The sequence below is a fragment of the Vigna angularis genome, chromosome 11 (genome assembly GCF_016808095.1).
Source record: "Vigna angularis cultivar LongXiaoDou No.4 chromosome 11, ASM1680809v1, whole genome shotgun sequence".
Taxonomy (NCBI): Eukaryota; Viridiplantae; Streptophyta; class Magnoliopsida; order Fabales; family Fabaceae; genus Vigna; species Vigna angularis.
In genome coordinates, this window is record NC_068980.1 from 21,742,966 (window position 1) to 21,750,932 (window position 7,967).

The following is a 7,967-nucleotide window of genomic DNA, read 5'->3' on the forward strand; positions in this document are numbered from 1 at the left end:
TTGGCCTATCCTCTAAAATATACTATACTAGTATTACATCTTTAGTAATGAATCATTGCACTTTTTTATTAGGACCTTATATTTTATCATTATTTCTTTTGGCACACATGAAAGTTCAGATTTCGTATTGTGTAATTAATTAAAAGTTGGACAAGGAAAATATGATGCACACTTGATCAACTTCCTGCATCTTTGATTTACAAATCATTGACTTGTAGACTTTTCTTTAATCTTTAATTAGATCGACTAATGTTTTTTTTATTATATTATGTTAATTTATCTAAGTGATTTTTATAGTGGTATTCGGATTGGTAGAATAGCTTCCTATTTTTTAAGAATTGGAGAAAAAAATAATTTAAATATATTTTTCCCTTATATTTGTACGGTATTTTTTTAATACAAAACATGATTAATTTTTAACGACAATATCTCAAATGCTTTAAACTATTTTAAATACTATTCTATATTTAAAGAAACATAACTATTTAAAGTATATGTGATATCAGAGATTTTTAATTATTTCCAAATATTATTTTCTTCTCTTTTTAAATCTTTATCATTATAAGAAAATGTCAAACTATTCATAAAAATAAAAATTGTCGGCGAAATTGAATTTATTAATCAATTTTAAAATTTTAATTATTGATAAAAATATACTTAGTAAAATTTGTTGATAAATTAAACTTTTTTTATTATCATCAAAAAATTTTATTGATAAAGTATTTGGCAGTGGTTTAGAATTTTTATTATCAATAGTAAATTTTATCAGTAAAATGAGTGTTAAAATTTCTATTTTAGACTTTAACTATTTTATTGTTAAATTCATTAATAATTATATTTTTTTATAATCCATAACTAAATTCGTTAATAATAGATTTTTTTTAAAATTCATTGATAATTGAATATATTTTAAATTTGTTGATTGAATTTATCGATAAAATTAATTGATAATTAAAATTTTTTAAATTTTTTAGTAATTTTGTGACATCCCAATTATATAGAAATTATATATAATAAAGATGTCATTATAAATAATATAAGAAAGCAGTTGAGAGTAAATAGGATTATACTCATCTTCTAAGTAACTTCATAATCTAAAATGTAAGCTAAAAAGGAAATAGTAATTCAGAATACAGAATCTACTAATAACATTCTAGGAGACTAGGTAGCAGCATTATCCTCAACTTTCAAAGTTGTCTCCAAAGGAACCTCTTCGCCATCTGCTCCCATCCAAGTGGATGATCATCGCAAGAAGAAACATACACAAACAATACAAACAAGCAAGGGTAAGCTAGATAGAAAAATCATGTTATTCAATCACACACATCATGCAAAAGTCACCCAAACATGGTACATTGACATCACAAGACTTATTGCTTTATGGACCGACTCGTCTGGACCAGAATGATTACCGAGCTATGGCAGGTTATGCACTCGTGGTGGCCTCTACTGCTTTGCAAAGTCATTGTCAATGGGTTCCACCCTATTACACTCACGAGGTTAGTCTGTTCCGAGCCCTGGAGCATACTGGAAGCCTCCAAGACTAGGACCTCCTGCTACTCCTCACCACATGGATCAATCCTCTCTACTTGAGAATGAAAGACCATTGGAGCGTCAGGAAAACCCCCAAGACTGAGCTACCATGCAATCATTCTATACACCACCAGAGCACCACCATGTATCCTCTCCTTGAGGATCATGGAATTACGTTCATGAACCATAAACCATCATATTATCATAGTGAATCCAACATATCTCATACATTCATATACTTCCCACATAAATCACATCATATTATGCATTCTAAGCAATTGATCCAATCAAAAATATCAAAAGAAGAGACTTGACTCAACAGGAGTCGCACAGCGCATCCTATTCGCAAGGCGAGACAAGAGGATCTCGCACAACACACACCTTAATTCGCATAGCGAATTAAGTCGCAGCATACATCAAACTTCAAACCTCTCGCATAGCGCACCCAGGTCGCTATGCGAGAACCCAGACAGAGACCAACCTCTCCAAAGCTCTCGCTATGCGCCCCACTCGCTCTTCAAATTAAATGGGCAATGATCCTAGACAACCACCAGTCGCATAGCGACAGGATTCGCCTTGGCGAGTCCATAAACAGTGAGCATCACCCTCTGGTAATTCGCACAGCGCACCAGCTCGCACAGCGAATTACCAAGACAATGAGCACCCTCTACAAGGTCTCGCTATGCGAGACAACTCGCATAGCGACTCTGCATAATCAATAGAACGAAATTTCTGCAGAATTATCTACTCAACCATTCCTTACCACTTCTAAACCTTTCTTCCAACTTCTAATGCCCCTGACTCATATTTCATACCTAGTTAAACTTGTCTAGGCGCTCCTAAAGTGGCATTAACATGATTCTAAAGTAATCACTACCAAACTTTTCATTAAAACTCTAAGGTTATTAAACTAAAGACCCAATTTCAATTCTACCTTGTTGCTAAGGACTTCACTCAGTTTTCTGATCTTAACCAGTTCCATTGACTCATCTAATACTAGCCCAAACTGCCCAATTGGTCACCGGAGAAGAACCCAATGTTTGATCGCATCAAACTCACCTTCGACGCTAGCACATATGACTAGTCACAACTGACTGGACCAGGCCAGAGCTGCTCTATGATTAGGGATGTGCCAACTCAAGTTTTTAAGGTTCCTCTATCCTACCAACAAGTACTCTTAACAAACCACAGTTAATTTGTCTAAACCACCCAAACTGTCCTATGGTACTCTAGACCCCAATTTCAATACTCCACTTCCCTCATAGTAACCTAAAACAGTACATGTACCCACTCACTATCCATTTTAACTATTTCTCAAAGTTCTTACTCCAATCCAGAAATCTAGTACAGCCAACACATGCTCATCTAAGTCAAACAAGGTTCAGTACACCATGGCTACACACTTTCACATATTTAACAGATTCCAATCAACATGCTCATCATAAAAAATACACTTAACAGTAAGACAAAACCTAATTTATCAAACATATACATTCCAATCAACAACTCAAAGAAAAATAAATAGTTAGCTCCCCTTACCTGGAAGTTGAGCAGTATAACCAACTAGAGTGCCGTAACCGTGCCTTCACAGTGAAAACTCAAACAGTGCCCTACAACTACCTAAATGGTGATGAAAACAGCTCTTAGAGCAAGAATAGATAGAGAATCAAAATGGAGCACCACCAGTTGCATGCAAGTAAAGTTGCATGCCCTAGGTTCAAGAAAAGTGGAGGAATTGACTTATCCGTCCAAATAGAAATCTAATCGGATAGAAGGAAAGCTCTTAACTATGTGAGCGAAAGAACACCACCTAGTTGAAATGCAACGGTTCAAATGAGTGTAAGGGTAGAGAGAAGGAAGAAGAAAGCAGAGTTTAGAGAGAGAAAGGAGAACTGGAAATTGGTTCAGAATTGGGAAAATGAAGGAACCCCTTCTAAGATGATGGTGTCTTTGGCCCTTTGGGTCTGGCTGCCTTAGAAAATAGGACCTCTAGCCCATATAGTTTCCAGGACCTTACAAATTTCATCAACAATAATAATTTCATTAGAATATTCATCAATGAAATAGGTAATAATTTTTTTTTATATAACAAAATAATTTTTATAAATTAATTAGAAATTAATGAAATTAGAATGGGAGAAAAAAAATGATAATAACAACAAAAGCAACGAAAAAAACAAAATTAAAGTCATCGCAAAAATATCGAAGTCAAGAAAAAAAGTTAACTGAAAACGACGTAGTTAATTTTTCTATTATTACTTGTTCTAATATATTAATTTATAATTGTATAAAATAAAGGAAGACTCAAATTTAAAAAATCTGAAAATCAAAGGAAAATGAAAAGTTGTGCGTTATGACTATCAATTTCGCTCTTCAATCTCACAAAACCCTAACCAATTTGTATTTAGATATGTAATTAAAAATGAAACAACATAATATTAACAAGAAAGAAAACAATAGGAAACTTCAACGAAAACATGATACTCCAAAATTATGGCTAGGAATAAAAAAGTTGTCACAATTCTAAGAGAAATATGGAGTAATTTGTTTTTTTAGAAGGTTACTAAATATGGAGTTAAAGTTATAAGCAATTTTTCCTCTTTTAAGAAAGAATAATATTGAATTTTCTTTTTATTTATGAATAAAATTTTTAGTAGAATATAAATATTTAGAGATGAAATTCACAATTTATCCAAATGTCAAACTAGATATTATTGTTATATTTAATTCATTGACGAGTCAAGGAACATAATATAAAATAATTTAAAAGATTAAATATAGTGCGAAGACTAAGTATTACATAAACAATTTGATAAATTTATTAAATAACCGAAGGGTAATGAGTGTCTTGTTTTTAATTATGAAATCAAGTTGTTAGCATCACATCAAACTTTTATTTTATTATAGATTGATTTATACTTTTGTCACAGATAAAAGTCTTTGTGGGTGGTGGTAATGCACATTATTAAGTGTTGGATGATATAAAATAAAGCAACTTTCATTATCTGTGTCAATTAAGTGAAAAAGATTTTTTTAGGAGATAATATATATAAAAAATGAGTTTTTCATAAAAATAATTAGAGGTGATTACAACAACATTCCATAAAAAATGAGTTTTGTCATTCTTTATAAATATAAAATTCATTTTTTAAATAATATTCGACTTAAAATTTCAAATCTACTAAGATAACGGGGACTAGCCTATTCAGTTTTTACATTTCTAAGTTTTCTACACATTATCCACCATTTTCTTCATTTGTAGCAAGCGTTTTCTAGTGGATTTGTTTTGTTAACATTATCCAATGGTCATCGTGTCAATTTTTAAAATTTGTTATGGATTTTGTTTGAAAAAAAAATCTGAGAAATATTTGTGATCCATATTTAATATTCCAGTACAGGAAAAGAGATATGTTGGGTTTATTAAAATATAGAGGATGTTATAATAAAATGGAATATGGGTAGAATATTTTAAAAAATTAAAGAATACATATTTAGTTCTGTAAAACATAGAAAGTACTAATGTAATAGCTTCAATAAGTACATAAACAAAAGTAAATGTGAAAAATTTAATAAAAATCACTTTTAATGACTTACAATCAACTAACGAAAATAAAGTAAAGTGTCAAAGTAATTATTCTAAACTTGAGAAGCATGTGTAATTACAATAAATCTTAGAATATGTTATTATAATTAACTTCAAAAATTATTCTCAACTTTTCTTCCCGTTTGGAAAGAAAAATAACATTTATACAAAATTTATTAGGGTTAAATATGTTTTTAGTTCCTTAACTATCAAACGTTTTTGGATTTCGTCCCTCTTTCAAACTTTGCTACACTTTCATCCTTATCCTTAATGAAACTGTAATTTTAGTCCTCGAAAATTAACGGCGTTAACTTTTCAGCGAGCTGGCTAACAGTATGTGAATGTTTCATGCCACGTTGGAAATTGAAAATCTGAAATTAAAGTAAAAATGCTTTCGTCACTTTCTCTTTCTCCTTATCATGGATCTTTCTCCCTTCCTGCAAATCTCTGGTTCTGAAACTTCACTCTCCAACCAAACCCCCTCCACTCTCCGGGGTGCATCCCTCCACCACCTCTTGCTTCTGCAAAATCCGCATCAACACCTTCCCCACCCATACGGCCCTCCTCCCTTTCTCCGCCTTGGCCTTAACCCCGACACCGCCACCTCCGCCTTGACCTTCCACCTCGACCTCGCTGCCCTCCGTCGCTTCCCCGAAAAGCCTCTCATCCTCATTCTCTCCATCTATAACAATCCAATGAGTCGTTCCTATTGAGTGCGCGATGCCAACAGCCGGGTTCATCTCATTGTTAACCTCTCACCTATCCTCTCTTTTGCTACCATAAAAAACAAACTGAAAGACATATCTAATTGAATTTGGCTAATTATACAATTATAATTTTGTTAAGAAAACCTTTAATAGAGTCTAGTTAAACCAAATTCACAAGACAATAATTTTATAAAGTAGAGAACCACAATTTAGATTACAAACTAAAATGAATACTGGGACAATCTTAAAGTAATAATTATTTCAAAACTTTGCAAACACGCCTGCACCAACATACAGATGTATTAGTGTTTGAAATAATCCTGGGAAGTAAAAGTAAAAATAAAAATAAAGCTTACGCATCATTAACGGAAGCATTACAAAGTTTTTCTTTGACAGACGATATAATGGGATAAAACTTTCGCTTGGGTCGTGGCAAGCCTCAATTAAGACTAGCACCCTGATAGAAGTGCAGTCAAATTTAGTTAACAAAACAAAAGTACACATGCATGTTGAGATAGGATAAAAAAATGATACCTGAAGGTGTTTTTTCTTGCCAAGAGAAATGATGTTGAGGAAATCCTTATCCATGGTGGTGGCAGCAACCGTGAAAGACCAAGGTGTAACTTTTAACAAAGGCAAAGTTTCGAAAGAAATGTGTCAACTTTTCATTTTTAATTTCTATATAAATGGCAGAAATCTAAGCATAAGAGTAAAGTTCACTTTTCATTTTTCTTTAAAATTTCTTTTCCAAGTTAGCCAGTGTGTTTTTTTTGTTTCAAAGTCTATTAAGAGTAAACCACATTACTGTTTCTATTGTTCAGCAAAAGTGAACTTTAAGATGAAGAAGAACACGGAGTTCAGATCCTGTTCCAATTTTACTATCTTGGATTATGACATTTGTTAGATTCACTGATATGAATTCCATAAGCTGGTCCGATGGTTTGGTTGTACTGTGGGGCCCAGCTAGGTTGAGATCCGCTGTGGAAGGTATTAGAGTGAGAGAGGGCAAGGGAGAGGTTAACGGTGAGATGAACCCGACCCAATATTTTGGCGTCGCACACTCAGCAGGAACGGCCCATTGGGTTGTTGTAGACGGAGAGAACAAGGATGAAAGGCTTTCCGGAAAGGTGGCGGAAGGCAGAGGAGGACGGCAGTGTCAAGATGGAAGGTCGGGACGCAGGTGGTGGTGTCGTGGGTGGAGGCCGAGGCAGAGAGAGGGAGGATGGCTATATGGGTGGGGAACGTGTTGATGTGGATTTTGCAGAAGCAAGGGGTGGTGGAGGGATGCAACCCGGAGAGTTGAGGGGTTTGGTTGGAGAGTGAAGTTTCAGAGCTAGAGATTTTCAATTGACAACGTGGCATGAAACATTGACACACCGTTAGCCAGCTCACTGAAAAGTTAACGCCGTTGGTTTTCCAGGACTAAAATTACAGTTTCATTAAGGAGAATGATGAAAGTGTAACAAAGTTTGAAAGAGGGACGAAATCCAAAAACGCTTGATAGTTAAGGGACTAAAAACATATTTAACCCATTTTATTATTATTCTTTCATCCTTTCCTTTTACTAAACAAATATATATTTAAGATTTCATGTGTTTTATCATTTTGTTTTTATATTTTTCCTCATTTCAATTAAATAATTTTTTTATGTTAACAACACAAAAAATATAAATTAAATGTACATTTTATAGAGCTATTCCACTTATATATTTAGCCGTCTTTCCTTAACTTTAATACATAAAATATACTTATATAACATAGTTCTAGCATTTATTTTAAAAGTTTTTCAAATAGAAATTTACCAATCTCATCTAACACATCAACATGCATACATTACACAATGAAACACATTTTATATACGAGTATAATCTAGATTTAATTATCTAAATTTACGGATTCGAGAAACTTTGTACCTGTCATGTAATATAAAATTCTTAATTGTTACAAACTAGTAATAATACTCAGTTCCCCCTCCCTTATTATAAGATAAATTCTTTATAGCTTAAAAGAAAATTAGTCTTTGACCCTATAATCAACTATAAGAACATCTTTTACTCTTCACCATTTAGACTTCATCATTTACATGAGTTTGTGAGTCTAGTAGCGTTAAGAATAATTTCAAAATGAGTATCTTTAGTCAATGC